Raw genomic sequence first — 20811 nt, 5'->3', positions numbered from 1 at the left:
TCCAGCACAGGAGGGCCTCGCAAGCGAAAGGTCAGATGGCGACTGAGCGGGAAATATTGGCCAGATCTGGTTCCCTAGGAACACAAGACAAGCACCGCTGAACAGGACCCCGCCGTGACAAGCACCGCTGAACAGGGCCCGCCGTGACAAGCACCGCTGAACAGGGCCACGCCGTGACAAGCACCGCTGAACAGGCCCCGCCGTGACAAGCACCGCTGAACAGGGCCCCGCCGTGACAGGCACCGCTGAACAGGGCCCTTCAAGACAAGCACCGCTGAACAGGGCGCCGCCAAGACAAGCACCGCTGAACAGGCCCCGCCGTGACAAGCACCGCTGAACAGGGCCCGCCGTGACAAGCACCGCTGAACAGGGCCCTTCAAGACAAGCACCGCTGAACAGGGCCCCGCCAAGACAAGCACCGCTGAACAGGCCCCGCCGTGACAAGCACCGCTGAACAGGGCCCCGCCGTGACAAGCACCACTGAACAGGGCCCTTCAAGACAAGCCCCGCTGAACAGGGCCCGTCGTGACAAGCACCGCTGAACAGGGCCCGCCGTGACAAGCCCCGCTCTGCTGGGCCCTTCATCTCAAGCACCGCTCCGCTGGGCCCTTCATCTCAAGCACCGCTCTGCTGGGCACCGCCATCTCTGAACTGCTCTGCTGGGCCCTTCCTGTCAAGCACTGCTCCGCTGGGCCCTTCATCTCAAGCACCGCTCCGCTGGGCCCTTCCTGTCAAGCACCGGTCCGCTGGGCCCTTCCTGTCAAGCACCGCTCCGCTGGGCCCTTCATCTCAAGCACCGCTCTGCTGGGCACCGCCATCTCTGAACTGCTCTGCTGGGCCCTTCCTGTCAAGCACTGCTCCGCTGGGCCCTTCATCTCAAGCACCGCTCCGCTGGGCCCTTCCTGTCAAGCACCGGTCCGCTGGGCCCTTCCTGTCAAGCACCGCTCCGCTGGGCCCTTCCTGTCAAGCACCGCTCCGCTGGGCCCTTCATCTCAAGCACCGCTCAGCTGGGCACCACTGTGTCTGAACTGCTCTGCTGGGCCCTTCCTGTCAAGCACCGCTCTGCTGGGCCCTTCATCTCAAGCACCGCTCCGCTGGGCCCTTCCTGTCAAGCACCGTTCCGCTGGGCCCTTCATCTCAAGCACCGCCCCGCTGGGCTCTTCATCTCAAGCACCGCTCCGCTGGGCCCTTCATCTCAAGCACTGCTCCGCTGGGCCCTTCATCTCAAGCACCGCTCCGCTGGGCCCTTCATCTCAAGCACCGCTCCGCTGGGCCCTTCCTGTCAAGCACCGCTCCGCTGGGCCCTTCATCTCAAGCACCGCTCCGCTGGGACCCGCCGTCTCTGAACTGCTCTGCTGGGCCCTTCCTGTCAAGCACCGCTCCGCTGGGCACCGCCGTCTCTGAACTGCTCTGCTGGGCCCTTCCTGTCAAGCACCGCTCCGCTGGGCACCGCCGCCTCTGAACTGCTCTGCTGGGCCCTTCCTGTCAAGCACCGCTGGCCCATTGGCAGGGCCGGATCTGTGTTGGGCAGGGCTTCACGAAGCACTCTGGCCAACATGCCTCCTCCATAACCAGTGGAGTCTGTAATCCACCTGATGGACTGTGGCTTTGCACTTCCCAGGATGTAACAGTGGTCAACCCACCCACTGTTTAGACTTGAGAGACTGTGGCTTTGCACTCCCCAGGATAAAGCAGTGGGCAACCCACCCACTGCAGAGACTTGAGAGACTGTGGCTTTGCACTCCCCAGGATGGTAGAGTGGGCAACCCACCCACTGCAGAGACTTGAGAGACAGTGGCTTTGCACTCCCCAGGATGGTAGAGTGGGCAACCCACCCACTGCAGAGACTTGAGAGACTGTGGCTTTGCACTCCCCAGGATAGAGCAGTGGGCAATCCACCCACTTGGGAGACTTGAGAGACTGTGGCTTTGCACTCCCCAGGATGGTACAGTGGGCATGGAGGCCCCTTGTGGATCTGGCGTCGTGGACTCATGTGGCTGAGGTGCCCCCCCTTCCCTTCCCCCTGAGGTGCCTGTAGTTTTATTATCTGATGCCCCAGCAGTGTTCTCTCCAATGGAATCGGGTCTCGTGTGTGGGCTTTGCCCATGTGTTTATGCACATTGGCCCACGAACAATGGAAGGTTGTCAAAATGTGCCGGACTTTTGGCCTATGTATATATTGTTCATGTTGTTATTTATTTTATTTATATATTTCATATTTCACATAACTTCAAATGTGCTATAATACACTTAAATTTTAATGATCATTTTATTTTGTCTTTGCATTATTCCGTGGGGTTTGGGGGGTGTCACTCTGACTTGTTGCTCTACATTGGTGTGTAGGGATTTGGGGGGGGAGGGTGGGGGGGTAGGTGTGTCACGTATGTGTGTGCCCGTAACCTTTTCTCCTCCCCCCTCCCCTGTGTCGTAGGTGCAGTACTCACCGTTGTCGTCTGCGCCGGCGTTCGTGCTCCTGGTAGAGGAGCAGGTAGACAATAGCTGGTAGGATGTTTAATTCGGGTTCCATGCTGTCCAGATTCCTCGTGGAGTGTATAGAGGTGAGCGTTTTCCCGTTCGTAGTCTGTTTCCGCCGTGTTTTTATCGGCGGGGCTCCCGCCCCGGAAAAGGTGGCGGATTGGTGAGTTGTGATAGGGTGGGCGGTACATTGTCTGCCGCCTGTCTGTTGGCGGTGTCCGCCGCGCTATTTGTTTGTCCCGCCGTGGTGGTCGGAGTGTTAAAGAGGCGGGCTGTGTTGGCGGTTCCCAGAATTCAATTTTTTTTACCGCCTGCCTGTTGGCGGGTTGGCCGCCGCTTTAACAATGACCACCTAAGTCCTAATAGCGTCAATTTTTAACACCTGGTCAGACCAGGCATTAAAAAGAGGCTCACACACCACCACTCAAGGAAAGCACAAAGAAGGAGCTTTGGAAACCTCCAGGACAACATGGAAGTGGTACTGCTCCAGCTTGGTACACACCGCAGATATCTGCAAAGGCAGCAGATCCCTCCACCACCATTGCAGCAAACCTAAGCACCACCACAGCAGCCACAAAGGCAGCACAGAACAATGGAGAGGATCTTCAGACAGTGCACAACCATCATTGGAATGAGGTAACAAGATGTGGTCCGGATATACAGACTCAACCGGGAGTCTATTGTATGCCTGCTGAACCATATTGTACCACACATCACAGCAAGGGTGGAAACTCCCACTATAATTCTACCCATGACCAAACTCCTCAATATGCTGGCATCTGGATCATTTCAGATAACAGGTGCACAAGTGGCTGGAATCTCCCAGTCATCCTTCTCCGTCTTTCTACCAAAGGTCCTGGATGCCATCCTATGCCTCACACCCCACCACATCTACTTCCCAAACACCTAGCATTTGCAGCAGGAGACCAAGCCAGGTTTCTATCAAATTGCTGGGTTTTCGCATGTGCTGGGTGCAATGGACTGTACCCATGTGCAAGTGGTGCCACCTGCAGCAAAAGAACACCTATATAGGAACCGCAAGCACACACATTCTATCAATGTGCAGGCCGTCATGGACCACTGTGGGCTCTTCACCAACACCCGTGCTAAATATCCCGGCAGTGTCCATGATGCATACATATTTCGCAATTGCACCATCAATGAGCAGTTCCAGGATGTCCAATATGGCAATGGTCTACTCATAGTTAAGCCATCATACCAATCATAACACAAAACACACCAACCATCTAGGACAAACATGACAAACACCACACTAAATACACATGGGCAGGGCCACAGAGATGTACAGGCAACAACACATATGCAACATGCCCCACTACACTGCATACATTGCACATCACAGGCATGTCAGTGTCATAGGCCATGGTCATTTTGAGTAAGTCACACATAGGGGGTCATTTTGACCCCGGCGGGCGGCGGTCGCCGCCCGCCTGGAGGGAACCGCCATATGGCCGCTCCATTCTGGCTTTCCCGCTGGGCTGGCGGGCGACCGCCAGAAGGCCGCCCGCCAGCCCAGCGGGAAACCCCTCCCCACGAGGAAGCCGGCTCCGAATGGAGCCGGCAGAGTGGGCATGTGCGACGGGTGCAGTTTGCACCCGTCGCGTATTTCAGTGTCTGCTAGGCAGACACTGAAATACACAGTGGGGCCCTCTTACGGGGGCCCCTGCCGTGCCCATGCCATTGGCATGGGCACGGCAGGGGCCCCCAGGGGCCCCGCGGCACCCCCTACCGCCATCCTGTTCCTGGCGGGCGAACCGCCAGGAACAGGATGGCGGTAGGGTTGTCAGAATCCCCCATGGCGGCGCAGCAAGCTGCGCCGCCATGGGGGATTCCAAGGGCAGCGGTAAACCGGCGGGAGACAGCCGGTTTACCCTTTCTGGCCGCGGCAGAACCGCCGCGGTCAGAATGCCCTTTGGAGCACCGCCGGTCTGTCGGCGGTGCTCCCGTGGCCGGTGACCCTGGCGGTCACCGGCCGCCAGGGTCTGAATCAGGCCCATAGTCTCAGTCCCACGTAAACCATGGTGTGGAATCCTCTGGCAGAACTTAAATCAAAGGCCACCCAAATGGTGCAATAATCGACTACATATCATCTACACATACCTGACATACCAGTAGTGTGCACTTATACCAGTCTGCTGCATTGTGTCACACACATACGTATACAAAAATATCTGCCTTTAAAGACCATTGGGCTAAATCACCAAAAATGGGGCATTACCTACTCCAGTGCCACCTCACATTCACCCCTAGTGCCCCTTAACACCACATGTCTCTTGCGAATACCAGAAATGGTCCATCATGGTGCAGAGTCCATGAAAAAACTGTAACAATCGTGGATGTCATAGTAAGACTCAGTAGGTGTATAGAGGACATACCTGACCATACATACACCGCACTAATAGACCCATGTGAAAAATAGCTGTGCTCCTTCCCAAAGCGTGCACTGTGCATGTGTAGAAAGTGTCTGTCAGAAATCATGTATTGGAAGCTAGGAGATACTACTGCACCAAATTGCATCATCCTGCTGATGTGCGATACTCACCCTCATACACTTAAAGGCTGGCACAACCATCATCTGACACTAAAGGTCACAACGTGCCACACTGCATGGGTAGTGCCACATGGTAAAATGGACAGCACAGTCTGGCTTTGTAGAGCAACTATGGTGTTTCAACATCTGACACAATTATGGTGCAAGGAGGTGGTAGGTTCCATCTAACAAAAGAACACTACTTCAAATATGGACTACACAACACATTTACCTAAATTATAACCATCATTTTGGGATCAACATGAAAATTCCTAGGCCCTTGAGCCACTACCCAACACTGTCATGTCCATCAACTCAGTCCAATTAAACCATTTCAGAAGAACAGGAACATATACTATACCACAAGGAAGTCCTTGCCACCACACCAAATGAAACTAACAACTGCCATGGTATGTTCAAAACCACTATCAACACTTACCAACACATCTTTCTATCCTTTTCAGTTAATCAAGGGTACGTCATACAGCCGTGAGTGATGACCCCATTTGCCAATCCCACAATGGTGGAAGAGCGGGTCTACAACGAGGGGCACAGGAAAACTCACAATGTGATGGAGAGGAAATTTGGTCTCCTAAAATCTAGGTTCAGGTGCCTGGTCCTGACAGGAGGAATCCTCTTGTATGCTCCTCCACTCGTTTGCAGGATAATTCTGGCATGTGCAATCCTCAACAATATTTGTATCAGAAGAAATATCCCCTGGGAGGAACAGGTTGATGTCCCCAATGAGGAGGAGGAGGATGATGGAGCAGATAATATGGAGGGAGAACAACAGAACACGGCTGCAGGAGTTTGTTGAGAACTTATACACATAGGCCCTCATTATGACATTGATGGTAAATTCCACTTGCCACTGCGGTGATGGCTGCCAACATACTGTTGTGGAAGTGAATATTCATCCCCCATATTATGACACACACACACACACCCACTAAACCAACAGAATATTGCCACAAACACAAATCCGCCAGATCGAAGGAAAGTGTTAAACTGTCGGTACGAACACCCACACCATCATGCCAACAAAACAATGCCCTGCACATAGGCGGTACACAACGCAGTCAGAATGGCCACCCAAATACGAAACAACACAACATTGGTCAATACCAAAAACACACAGCTGACACTAATACACACAGCACACCCACCCACCCACAGCACTATAAAACACCCACCCACATTACCTACAACCCTTTATGAACACAAAAAATAGCCATGAGACAGACATGCAAATCACAGACACAACTACATGCATCACTAACACTCAGCAATCTGCCATGCACCCCACAACCCACCACATTATTCGAACCCGCACTGCACAACATCCCCCACACGCCACACAACATCCATGTCCCCACAAAGGCACCCTCGTTTCATAGATAAGGAGTTGTGGGTCTTGGTGGAGGAACTAGTCAGGGTAGAGCCATAGCTGTTTGGAGCACAGGTACAGCAAATATCCATTGCAAGGAAGATGGAGCCATGGCGGAGAATTGTGGACCGGGTGAATACCGTGGGACAGCAGCCAAGAACAAAGGACGACATCAGGAAAAGGTGGAACGACCTAAGGGGGAAGGTACATTCCATGGCAGCAAGGCACCAGCTCGCTATCCAGAGAGCTGGCTGTGGACCCCCACCTCCTTCCCCACAGCTGACAACATGGGAGGAGCAAGTCTTGGTAATACTGCATCCTGAGGGACTTACTTGAGTATCCGGAGGACTGGACACTGGTGAGTCAAAATTTACAACCTATCACCCCCCATACCTGCATGGCATCTCATCCCCTCACCCTGACTCCCATTACTCCACTCCATCCCGCACAGTGCACCTGCACATATGACTAACTCCAATGCCAAGCCCTGCATGCCAACCCACTGCATGTACAGCCCTCGCAACCCTGCATGTACACCCACCACCTATGCATGCACAGCATGGAGAACTAACAATCCATCACCATACACAAAGAAAGGTGGCAGGGCAACAGCAACAATATAGGGGAAGCTAGGGATGTACAATATGTCACAGACATGAAGCAAAATACATCACTTACATCCCCACAGGTGCCCCAGCCAATCCTAGCGGCGAGGAGGTGCCACGGCTATCCAGTCCCCTAGCAGATGATGCCCCCAGTGATGACAGCAACTCTGGACTTCTGGATCTGGATGAACTCCCTGGCCCATCAAGGACCACTGGTCAGTTGGCCACCCCACCCCAGCCCACTCCCAATCTACCACAGAGCCTCTCCCCTCAGTATCCAACACCACAGCACCAACCCAACATCCCCACACCTCTGTCCCCAAGACACGTCAATCAGCACTGTACCCACCTGTACAGGGACCCCAGTCCACACCTCAAAGCCAATACAATCAGGGTTCTGAGGTCAGTGGCAGTGGGTACACCATTCAGGGGACACAGGCACGGGGGAAAGGGACACTTGGAGGACAGCTGAGCCCTGGGGGAGGACAGGCTCAGGGAACCTACAGTCTTGGAGGTACTCACTAATGTCCTGGGGGCTTACCAACAATCCCAGGACAATATGGGCCAGATTCTTGGCATCATGCAGGAGAACCAGCGGCTGCAGGAGGAAAACCATCAGGAGAACAGGAAAGATTTGCAGGCCTTCAACACCACCATGGCTTCCATAGCAGGTGTGCTGGCTGACATGGCCAACATAATGAGGGAATATTCAGCAAACCAGCAGACCCCTTTCACTAGCCAGTCAACTGAACAGCCCACCACATCTGCTGCAGCTAGTGGACAGTAGGCCCTGCCACAGGACCAACAGGCCACCAGCACCCCTCTCCCTGCTGAAGGTAAACCACCCCGCAAACTGTCCCTGTGATCCAGACAGATGACAGAGACACTTGCCAAGACCAAGACCACTGTCAGGAAATGAGACCCTCCTGAATGTCCCCCTTGTGTCTCACTCTGTCACCTTGTCCACTTTGAAGTGCCTTTGCTCCCCTTCCTATGGCCCACTGGACACTGGACCTGTGCTGCAAAAAGGCCTGGACCAATACCCTGGACTTACCTCTACCATCACCCCATTCCATTGCACTATTCCTTTTATACATTTTACTACAATAAACACCCTTGAACACAACCTGAATGATAGTGCTTTATGGGAAGAAAATGTGCAATTATGGTAACAGTTACATCTTGTGACCTGTAGTTGTCTATAGTCATCACATCAGTACACAGTAGTTATAACACCAACATCTGCAAAATGAGGAGGCATAGGTGACAGTCAGTTGAGATGCAAAGGAATTGACTGCCATCATGCTACAACCACACTGAAAGGAAAAATAATCAGAGGAATGGTCAGTTCCACTGTCTCACCTGTGTGTCATTGGAAGTACTGCTGTAAAACTGATGTTCTGTTGTCCACATCCTCATCCTCTGCCGCCTCATCCTCACTGTCCTCAGGGTCCACTGCTGCCACAGGACCATTTTCAATCTCCTTCTCCTGCAGATAAGGCACATGTATTCTGAGGGCCAGGTTGTTCAACATGCAGCATACTACAACTATCTGGCAAACCTTCTCAGAGGGTAGCACAGGGATCCACCTGTCGGATGGAGGCATCTGAACCTGGCCATTAGGAGGCCGAAGGTACAGTCTATGATCCACCTGGTTCGCCCATGTGCATCATTATACCGATTCTCAGCCCCTGACCTGGCATTCCTCACAGGGGTCAGGAGCCACAATAGGTGTGGCTAGCTAGAGTCACCTGCAAGTATTGAGGGACAAATATTAGCCTTACACAATGGTATGGGGGATGACTCCTGAAGGCATACACTGACATACAGTGGGTGGGGACTTTGGCTCACCAATTAGCCACACCCTGTGCCTCTTTAGTTGTGCCATCACATTTGGGATGCTGATATTCCTAAGTACGAAGGCGCCATGCACCGATCCAGGATACTTGGCAGTGGCATGGGAGATGTACTGGTCAGCCAGGCACACCATTTGCACATTGAGTGAGTGGAAACTCTTCTGATTCCTGAATACCTGTTCATTGTGCCGGGGGACAAATGAAATATGTGTTCCATCAATCGCCCCAATAATATTTGGTATATGTCCCATTGCATAGAATCCAGCCTTCACAGTGGCCGAATCTTCCACTTGGGAGAAAGCGATGTAGCTGTACATGTGTTTGACAAAGGCAGACAAAACCCTTGCCAGCACTGCTAAAAACATTGGCTGTGACATTGCTGCTTCTAAGCCCACTGTCACTTGGAAAGAACAAGTTGCCAGGAAATGGAGCACTGATAGAACTTGCACAAGAGGGGGGATCCAAGTGGGATGACGGATAGCTGATATCAGATCAGGCTCCAATTGAGTACACAGCTCTGTGATAGTGGCCCTGTCCAGGCTATAGGTCATGTGCCTCCAATGTAGCCAAGTCCACAAGGAGTCTGTACACTGGCTCTTGTCTCCTCCTCCTATTCCTCTGCAGTGGTAGGTATCTAAGGGACACAAGAGTGAGTAGGTCACAATTTGAGCAATGGAACCACCACCTCAGTGTACATAGCGCATGTATGTAATCGGAAAATGTGAATGGCAATGTGTGAGAAACTAGGGCTGATTGCAGAGGCCCCATAACTTTTTGCCCCCATTTTCCACTTTATGCTGGTGTTTTCCTGACTCTGATGGTGCCCTGGGTACTGCTAACCAGTCCCAGGGCCTGTGCTCTGTGTAAAATGGATATGGAAATTAGGCTAATTATAATTGGCTAAGTTAACCTACCTATAAGTCCCTAGTATATGGTAGGGCATGTAGGTTTAGGGACCACAGCATAGGTGGTGCACACCTAGGTGCATTGCTGAGGTGCCCAGTGTCATTTTAAAAGCAAGCCTGCCTTGCTGGCTGCTTTTAAATTAAAGTTATATGCAAATTCGACTTTGGAATTAAAGGTACTTCCAAAGTCTTAAACTACCTTATTTTTACATATAAGTCACCCCTAAGGTGTGCCCTATGTGCCCCTAGGGCTGGGTGCCATGTAACTATAAGCAGGGACTTTATAAAAATAGATTTATAAGCCCTGGTGAGGTAAAAACAGCCAAATTCGTTTTTCCCTCATTGAAGTAAATGGCCTTCATAGGCTAGAATGGGCAGACTTTATTTTAAATTTTAAAGTCTCCTTAAATGTTACATACCAAGAATTTGGTATCAAATTGATTGTTGTAATAAATCCCACAACTTCCAGTTGTTGGATTTAATATAACTTGTCCAGGTAAAAAGTTTAGACTTTACCTAAAAAGTTGCCAATTTCAGCTCTGCATTGTTTTTGCTGCTGTGCTCTGATTGGCCAGCCTGCAGCAGCTTCTGCCAGGCTGCCTTGATGAGGTGTGAAGTGGCCAGACTTCACACAAAGGAATGTGCTTGGGGGAGAGAATCTCCCCTCAGCAGATGGTGAGGCAGGAAGGGGGAGGGCTGCCAAACTGGTCTTCAAAGGCAGAGAAGGACATTTGCAGCACCCAGCAACACCCCCACATCCTGCAACCCCAGACAATTAGGTGCCCCCTTGATTAGATTAGGAGAGGGCAGGAGAGGGGTGTGTTTATGATTTTTAGCCACACCAGTGGGTGGGCTCAGCCAGATGTAACCTCCAAAAATCAGATTCATCCATGTTGGATTTTTAGAGACTGTTGCCTTCTGGGATGGATTTTTGCCACACTTCCCAGGAAGTGGTCATCACAGGGGGACGACCCTGACCCTGATTGGAGAACCAGGGCCCCCCTGCTTTTCACCCAGGAGCAAGGATAAAACTGGCAGACCTGCACCCACGCCTCAGATCCCCTCCAGAATTCAACAAGAAAGGAACTAAAGAAGAAGAAGGACTGCCCTGCTGGACCCCTGGCCTGCACCTGGAACCTGCACTCAGAAGGACTGCACCAGCTGCACACTTGGGCTTCACCACAAGAAGGACTTTGCCTGGCTTCAACTGGTTCAAGGAGGGACTCCCTGTTTGCTACAGGTGAAAAATTGCTAAACCAGAGTCCCCTGCACCAACTCCTGAAGAAAGCGACCAGCTGACCACTGTCCAGTGGCCAAAAAGGAGTTTGCGCCAGGTGCATTCTGGGAGTTGAAGTCCGCACCCCCCAAGGACCATCACAGAACTTCTGGACCCTTGGGGTGAGCTGTGGACCCCAAAAGAACCTTAAAAGAACATCTGGGTGAAGCCCCAGAAGTTTGGAGAAGATTTGACAAATTTTGTAAAAAAGCTCCAGAGAGGGACCGACCCGCCGCGGAAATTCTAGCCGGCTTGCCTCAACCGCGACCCGGCCTGACTTCGTGGTTCGTCCCGGTAAAGAAAAACATCCAAAAAAGAGACTAAGTCCGAAGGTAAAAAGTTGACCGGGACCTCCCAGCCATCGTATCCGAGAAGGGCTCCACGGACGTCGGATCAAGATCCAGGTTTACCCCGGTTGAAGGCTTTTCATCTCGAAAAAACGACTAAGTCCGAAGGTAAAAGTCTCCACCGAGGAAACCCACATCGCGTATCCGGACAAGGGCTCCAGGAGGTCGGATTCAACTGGCAGGTTCGTCCCGGTGAAGAAAAACTTCAAAATAAAGACTAAGTCAGAAGGTAACTTTTTAACCGAGGCCTCCCGCGACTTGTAGCGGAGCAGGGCTCCATCGCGGTTGGCCTGAAACTTTGACTTTGCCCCGGTCCTGGTGCAACCAGATGACCCGATTGGCGCTTTTTGTTTCTAAGCGCTAGAAAAATAGTAATTCTTTAAAAATTCATATCTCCGGTTCCCCTGAACCGATTTTAATCGTTTTTGTGTCATTTTAAAGATAAAAATATAAACTATTTTTATAAATTGGTTTTGGATTTTTAAACTGTTTCCTGTGTTTTATTTGATTACTGTTTTGTGATATTTGAATGCTTTACACTTTGTCTCCTAAGTTAAGCCTTGACGCTCGTTGCCAAGCTACCAAGGGTTGAGCTGGGATTAATTTACTGAGACCTAACTGGACCTAGGTGGAGGTTAGTGGCTTGTTGCTAGGTGTAGGTACCTACCTGCCCTTACCAATAACCCATTTTCCAACACAATGTATGTGCAATTTATAGCAATGACGCAGTTTCCAATTTCTGAGTGTTGTCCACCACCCTAAAATGGTGACTGCCTGTCCTGTAAGTATGGACAGGTGGAAGTGATGTAACTCCGCCGGCATTGGGCATCATGGCGGAAGGCGGTCTTGCACCGCTGTGCTATTCCTCATTGGCTAAAATCTGTCTCTATGGAGTAAAGTGTCCAATGGGGATCACCGGAGGCGGTGACAGTGTACACTGCCGCACACGTGACTGCCATTTTCTGTCTGAAACCTCACTTGATTCCTTACTTTCCACAGAACAACACCTCCACTGCGTGTGCTGCCGTGACCTGTGTCTGGATCCTGCCATGGCCCATGTGACAGGGGAAAGAGGCCCTGCCTTCAATTCGGGGGAGTTTGAGCTGGTGGATGGGGTCCTACCCCTGTATGGACAGCTGTGTGGGCCTCCAGACCAACAGGTGAGTACACCACGAGCATGATGCATGTGACAAGGTTGAATGGAGATGTGTGTGCAAGCAGTGTGTAATTTGGGTGGGGGTGTGTCTGGTGGTAGTGTGCATGCAGTGCTCCGGTGATGTGTGTGCCAATGAAGTTGGACATGGTATTTGTGGGACATATGTGTGACAAGCTGGATTGTATGGTTAATGGTGTCCTCCTGTCTGTATTACCTCTGCAGGTCAGCGCCCGTCAGAAGAAGGGATTGTGGCATGCCATCGCCAAGGACGTGCGGACCCTGGGGTTCTATAACAGGCAGAGCACCCACTGTAAGAAAAGGTGGGAGGACCTGAGACGCTGGGCCTGGAAGACCGCAGAGGCCCAGCTGGGGATGACCTCCCAACGAGGGCTGGGTGTCTGTTGGAACCTGACCCCCCTTATGCCCACATATTGGCAGTGGCCTACCCAGAGTTGGATGGGCGCTTGAGGGCAGCACAGCAGTCACAAGGTGGTGAGTACAGTGAGCGTGATAACAATAATTGTTGGTTGGCATGGGATTTTGGTGGTGGGTTTCAGTTAGTGGGTGCCCCTTAATGCCAGCTCAGCCATTGCTCCGCGGGTGTATAGCAAAATCTGGTAACCTAGATAGGTAGCATTCCATGTCAGACAGGGCTTAGTGGGTCCCAGGAGGGGTGCAGTTGACGGTGGTTGACCCTCATCTTGCTATGGCACAATGTAATGGCAGTGCGATACATAGTGCTCAATCCTGATCCCTGTGTGAGATGGTAATGTGTATGCCAGCTGTGGTGTTGTTGCTGTAATTGACCCATTGCTCCCTTTCTCCTCCCCTATTATCTTCTGTCAATCTGCCAATGTGCGCATAAGCATCATCTGGCGGAGGAGCAGGGGCACCGGCGACTGAGGGAGCTGCATCCCACAGGAGCCAGGAGGCAGAGTCCACCGACGCTGAGGGGACCAGAGGGACAGAGGGTGAGGGGAGCACCACAGCGGAGACAGGAAGTGACAACACTGACTCATTCCTCCTCCGATGGAAGCTCCCTGGTGGTGGTGGGCACCTCTCGAACCACCCCAGTTACTGCCACAACTGTCACCCACCATACCAGCACCACCATCCCAGTAGCTCCCTACCGAGTTGTCCGTGCCCGCTCACCCAGGAAGGTGGGCATTTCCTTTGCCCCAGGCACCTCAGGCCCTGCCCCAGTGAGCCCTGCTGCCCTCATTGAGGAGGCTATTGACCTCCTGAGATCCATCTCTGTAGGGCAGTCAACCATTGTGAATGTGATCCAGGGGCTGCATCCCAGATGCAGCAATGCAATGCGTACCTCGAGGACAGCCACGGTGGGTTGGCGGCACTACATAGATTGTTTCAGGCTCTGGCCTCCTCTCTGATGGGAGCCAGTGTCCTTGTTCCTACCGTTCCCCCTCTAACTATCACTTCCCAGTCCCAGTCTCCCCAATCACAACCCATCCCAGCCACATATACAGACAAGCATGCACACAAAACATCACAGAAGAGTAGCACAGTCAAACAACAGACACTTGCACACACAACCACATCCCCTGCTTCCACTGTCTCCCCCTCCTCCTCCACCTCCTTCTTCCTCACAGTACATCCGCACTCACACCTGCATGCACTGCATCAACAGCAACCACCACCATCACCGCATCATGCAGCACATTCACCCCACTTGCAGACACCTTTACAACATCCAGCCCACGTGTCCCCTTTGTCCTCTCCCACCCTGTCTGCCCCCTCCTAAGAGACATAAACGCACGCACTCAGACACCCAACAGCCATCCACTTCACACATGCACACTGTCCATGCACCTGCGCCCATGTCCAGCAGACATTCACTTCCGACAACCACTCCCTCAACCTCCACTCCCATCCCTCCTTCCACATCCCGCCCCAATGCCCCTAAGAAGCTTTTCCTTGCACATATTGACCTCTTCCCTCCCCTCGACCCCCTGTCCCGCCCGTAAGAGTAGGGTCCCAACGAGCCAGCCCAACACCTCAGCCATACAGTCTGCCACTGCTCCCATCAAATCATCAGCTGCTGGCACAAAGGGGCCCCATAGTTTGACAGCTGCCACTCCTACTGAGGGCACACCTCCGGCTCAGAAAAGGAGGACTAGGGTGGTGAAAAGCAGGGGAGAGGGGACGGGGCAGTGGAGGCACCGCCTAGTCCTGGAGGCAAGGACACAAGTGACATGTCAAAGGCCAAGGGGACCAGTCACAAGAGGGGACACATGGATCCCTTTCCACCACCAAAGATTGCCAAAGATCCCCTTCTAGCAACAAAAATAGGGAAGGTTCCCACTCAACCACCAATGAAAGTGAAGGTTCCAACTCCACCAACAATGAAAGGGAAGGTTCTCACTCAACCACCAATGAACGTGAAGGTTCCCACTCAACCACCAATGAAAGTGAAGGTTCCGCCACAACCACCAATGAAAGACAAGAGGCCCACTCAACCACCAATGAAAGCCAAGAGGCCCACTCCACCAGCAAGGGCACGGAGATCCCACCTCCAGTTGAGGCACAGCAGCCCTCACCTCCAGCAGAGGGCAGGGAGCCCCAACCTCTAGCACATGCATAGCAGCCCTTACCTCCAGCAGAGACACAGCAGCCCTCACCTCCAGCAGAGACACAGCAGCACTTACTTCCAGCAGAGGGCATGTAGGCCACCCTCCAGGGACTGTTGTACAAGGAGCCCCCTCCAGAACCAGTAGGAAAGTTCCCCACTTCAGTAACTGTGGCCTTGCACTCACCAGCAAAGACAAATGGGCATGGAGCCCCCTCCAGAACCAGTGAGCAATTTCCGCGCTTCAGTGACTGTGACCTTGCACTCCCCGACAAATGGGCATGGATCCCCCTCTAGAACCAGTGGGCAAGTTCCCCACTTCAGTGACTGTGACCTTGCACTCCCCAGCAAAGACAAATGGGCATGTAGCCCCCTCCAGAACCAGTAGGCAAGTTTCCCACTTCAGTGACTGTGGCCTTGCACTCCCCAGCAAAGACAAATGGGCATGGAGCCCCCTCCAGAACCAGTGGGCAAGTTCCACACTTCAGCTGAGCTGACCACCCACCACTCCCCTCTTTCCCCTGAGGTGACGGCCCATTTCCAACATGATGCCCCTGAACAGTGGATTCAAGAAGCTGTCAGAAGTCAAGTTGGGCTTTGGACTGTGCCCTGTGGCCATGTGGCCCTTTTGTACTTTGGACTGACCATTGGCCCATTCTGAACATTGTCGCCTGCATTTGGAATCGAATGGGCAATATGGTGGCTGTTGGCATCAAAGTACAGTGTTTGCTGATTCTCATAGTTGTCCTTGTTTTATTTTAACGTGTGTCCTGTGACATTGGCTTAACTCTGCTGGGTTCTGTGTATGGTGTGTGTGTGAATGGTGTGTGATGTGTGTGTGTGTCACTCTCTTTTTCCTCCTTCCCTCCCTTGTGTGCTGCGTGGCTGTACTCACCGTCGTCGTCTTCATCGGCATTGGTGTTCTAAGAGAGCCATGGCGTAGAAAAACATCGGGAAGACTTGAAGTTTCGGTTCCATGGCAGCGGCGGAGTCCTCTGTGTACCTGTTGGGGAGACTTTCGTTTTCTGTGTTCTGTTTCTGCCATGCTTTTGATGGCGTTGGTACCGCCCCGGAAATCGTGGCGGTTTGCTATGTCATAATATGGTGGGCGGTACCTTGGCTTCCGCCTGGCTATTGATGGCTACTGCTGTGGTCAGTGGTGTTAACGCCCCCGCGGTTGGTGTGGTACATTGGCTGTCTATGGGAGCTATCACCTGCATGGTCATAATTTGGCGGTATTTACTGCCAGCCTGTTGGTGGTATTACCACCACTTTATCACTCACCGCCAATGTCATATTGACCACCATAGTCACTATACTAAAAACATCACATTGTACCTGATTCTCATTAGTCTACTCATTCTCCACTACATACATCATTGGAATGTGACTCAAACCTCAGTGAGCAGGTAAGTAACACAAAGGTGACAAGTATGGTAGCAAAGTCATTTCTGACGTAAGAGGGTCTACTGCCTCCATCTCACATATCAGTGACACACAATTTGCGGGCATGTGACTTCTGAAGGTCTAGATCCATGCACCACTAAATATATTGTTTCATCAAGTGGGCAAGGTGGTAATACCTAGCCCATTCACCACAACAACACCATGCCTAACAGAATGTATGAAAGGGGGGGAACACATGAAGTAGGGACTGCCAGAAAATGGATATCAAGTTATGTAGGAACAGAACACTGTCACAACTCGTGGTGACAGCAGCTTTGCCTGCATGGTACATGTGTGACAAGGGTGGAACAACATAGGTAACTGTGGACCTTCAGTAAATGCCAAGGGATTGTAACCAATGTCCGATGCTGAGCCTGCACAGTGTATCCTTGGGCTTGTGTCCTGGCACTGCCATTGGGCACAACCCTGGCACATGGTGGACTGCACCCCACGTATGGCACATACACGTTGGCTGTGGAATGCGCAATGGGTTGCCAGACTAAATAATCAGCTATGGGTGCAGAATCACTATCCAAACACATGACCCATAGTCAGGATCCATGGATTTATTGGGACAATGCACCACCAAATGTTTATCTGGGTCGAATGTAGGCAGAATGCCTAATACTCACTATGTTCATGAGGTGCACACTGGTCACACAAATCTGCTGTCTTGACACATGCCTAGAACAAATCCAGGCAAACATGTGAAGACTGACGTACAGGTGTATGTCCTAGGTAGCAACGGGTTTGCCAGTATCAACAATTCTTGACAGGTGTCAACATGTATACCTAGTATGCTGTGTGTAACTACATCACACATCACAAAGCAATACATACCACCCACTGTCACTCACATGACAGTGCATGATAGCAACAGTTACAGTTTGTCCCATGCATGTTTTGGATTCCAACATGACAATCAGGTGTAGGATGTGCTACTATGTTCAGCATTGTTGAAAAATTTCTGAGACAGAACATCAAACTGAGTGAAAGTAGTCCAAGCCATATATATTGCAATTGGCTAATGAACAGTACAGCACTGAGATGATTTCACACCTCAATATCATTCAGTCATGGTAAGAGTTATCTAGGTTGTGGCATGCTGGAAGAAATGCATACCCATGTTCAATGGAGGTTGTTGATGGACAGCTTCGAGACACCCACAGATACTTCCAAATAAAACACAGGAGGTGAAATGGAGACAACATAAGTGCTGTGGCAGGAGTAATGTCATGTGTGTGTGGAACTCTTTACATCTTACAAATACTATAAATGAAACCGTAACTATCAAGTAGCCAGTAGAAGAAGATGTGTACATCTTCCAGTTACACAAGTCACATGTTGCATCATGTCCATGCATGACCAGACAATGTTGCTGTAGAAGATGTGTACAAAGTGCAAGCACCCTAAAGAATTGGAGCAATGTAGGTGACAATACATGCCTTACCAGTAATGCAGGAATACTTGGAGAAGGGACACATATAGACCAACACTGTACAACACATCAATGTCTACATGTCAACATTTAACATATGTACAGAGAGGGTGGCCATGTTAGTACATAACCCAGCCATGTTGGGTACTAGCATACTATGGTATTTGCCCATTGCATGCCACCATGACAGGAGGCTGTGACAGATCTCACCATCTGTAACCTGGCACGTTTCCAATATTGAAGTCACAACAGATATACAAACCCAAACAAGCTGCCCATGGAAACAACTAAAGACAGCAAATAATGATACATGTCCTACATGTGCAAGCACCCGAGCTCTGTACATGGGAGGGGAAAGCTAACATCAAGTACCGCAAATGAAAATGTGATATCCTGGTCTGTATGACCACAATTGCGCATGTGTCTGTCTGCTGGGGAGCGTGCATAGTTCTGCTGAGTAGCACTAATGAAGAATCTAGGTCCCTGCTCAACAAACCCACACACCACTGCTCTGGCTGCATTAATGTGTGACATTGTCAGGGGCCTGATGCATGTACACAGGGGCTGAGTAAACTGGAGCACCATTAACCTGCCCCTTCACATGCAACCATGGGTTTGTGTTGCCATACAAACTCACACAGTGGTGATGATGAGTAGGCTGGCTTCTATGCCAGACTGCAACACTGTTACACAGTGGTATGTCATTGTATGTGACAGTCAAAACAATATACCACATATCTCAGCACACATGTGCCACTATAATGGCTCAGGCATGGTAATGTGTGGATTCTGAACAAAAGGCAATCTAGCACAAAAGTAATGACACAGGTATCACAAGATCAGTCACAGTAAGAAATTACCTTCACATGTGTTCCGACGTACGGAAACATAGGTGGCACTGATGTGAGTACACATGCATTTGAAAAATGCCAACCTCTATCGTCATATGTTACAGAAATTACACAACACATGTCTATACACATGCACCGCACATACCAACCTTCACTAACACGTGTACATAATATCTCCTGCAACTAAGATGCACGGGGCCCAAATGGCACAACTGTAGCAGATCAAAATAAAGTAAAATCCAACAACACACCACAGAGTGGACACACAAGCACACGCACATTACCAGGGATTACATGATGTCAATGCAGTCCAAGTCCACTGAATACTCCGAGTACAAATTGTCATGGTTGTCACATGCCTTACCATGTGTTGGACATAGGCCACTATATATATTGTGTTGTAGGTATGTATACATTTGTATCTCAGACATAACAGTGTTGTCCACCCACAAATTAGTATACATACACATATGTATACACCTAGCACACATGTGCCAACATGTATGTGAACACTGTGTAGCTACACATGCACATATGCACAAGGTATTAGTAATCGTATGCAGCAGACTCATAAACAACCCTATAGGCTCAACATACCAATGTCACTGTGATGACATTACTGGACAGTCACACACATGTAGCCATATTACATATACAATAATGTTGCACAGCCCATGTGACATGTTAGGTGAATCAGGGTGCACTCAAGGCTTACAATGCAAAAACACACACAATTCTGCCATTTGTAAAAAAAAATGACGCAAACGCAACAACTCCACATCGCAACGTTAGTAAAATGACGCCAGGGCCCTGAGCGGCAATTACATGCTCACACACCTCTTAACGCACCATGGTGAAAAATCCACACATGACCGGTATGCATCAACATTTTTCATGCATATCCCATACAATACCTCTAAGCTAAAAGACGCCTAGCCCCTGAACGTCTATTGCACATCCACAGGCAATTTCATGCTAATGGTGAGAAAAATGACGCATGACCATCATGCATAGAAAAAAAAACAATGCATGATTGGAAACATGATGCACACGCCCAGGAAGTGATAAAACAGGACATCCTGCCTGCAAACATGGTACAGTGAGTTCACTTTCACTTCACAGTCTTTTTGTCTGTGACTGTGTGAGAGCGTGAGGAGCTGGTGCTGTAGGAGATTTGGAGTGTTTGGAGTATTTATTGTGCTGTGTCCTGTAGGTATTGTTCTTATTCGTCTTTAAACTTATCTTTTGTATTGTAAGTGTACTGTATTTGTCGCTGTATTGTGGGGTGTTTGTCTGGTGTAGTATAGTTGTTGGGGTAGTTGGGTTAGGTGTTATTTTTTGTTTTGGGTGAACTGCATTAACAGTATGTCTGGGAAAGGGAGAATGCTGCGGATGTCGACTGATGAGCTGGGTTTTTAACTGGCTTGCTCATTACTGCCTCCCTATGAGGCTGCAACTGGGTGGCCGTGTTATTCTAGGCTACCCCACAGAGGCATAGGGGCTGCAGTGGGGTAAGGTACTCCACCACTTCACACGGATCTTTCGAAGTGGAAGGAACGACCACCAACACAAGCATCGCTGAGCAGATCTGGTTACAAGGGAGCAGGATCTGCTGGATCATCTAGGCATAGAGATTGGTGAAGCAGTAAGTCCCACATTTCCATACAAAGTCCTTACTTTTTCATGTGGATGACAATTGCAGATACGGTTGAGTGCTGAAATGCTTGTGGAAGTGGACATGTGGACATGTTGTATGCTACCTGTATGAAGAGTCCCAGACCCACCTTAGGCCTACAAGTCAGATGTACAATAGTGAAGCTGATGCTGGGTAGATGTACCGTTTTCCCTGCACAACCATTACAAAGTGTTTTGATGCATGCATAGGGCAACTTTGTAATGAGGAGCACCAAATGATGCACCATGCATCATGC

The sequence above is a fragment of the Pleurodeles waltl genome, chromosome 1_2 (genome assembly GCF_031143425.1).
Source record: "Pleurodeles waltl isolate 20211129_DDA chromosome 1_2, aPleWal1.hap1.20221129, whole genome shotgun sequence".
In the NCBI taxonomy this organism is placed as follows: Eukaryota; Metazoa; Chordata; class Amphibia; order Caudata; family Salamandridae; genus Pleurodeles; species Pleurodeles waltl.
This window is presented reverse-complemented; position numbering follows the sequence as displayed.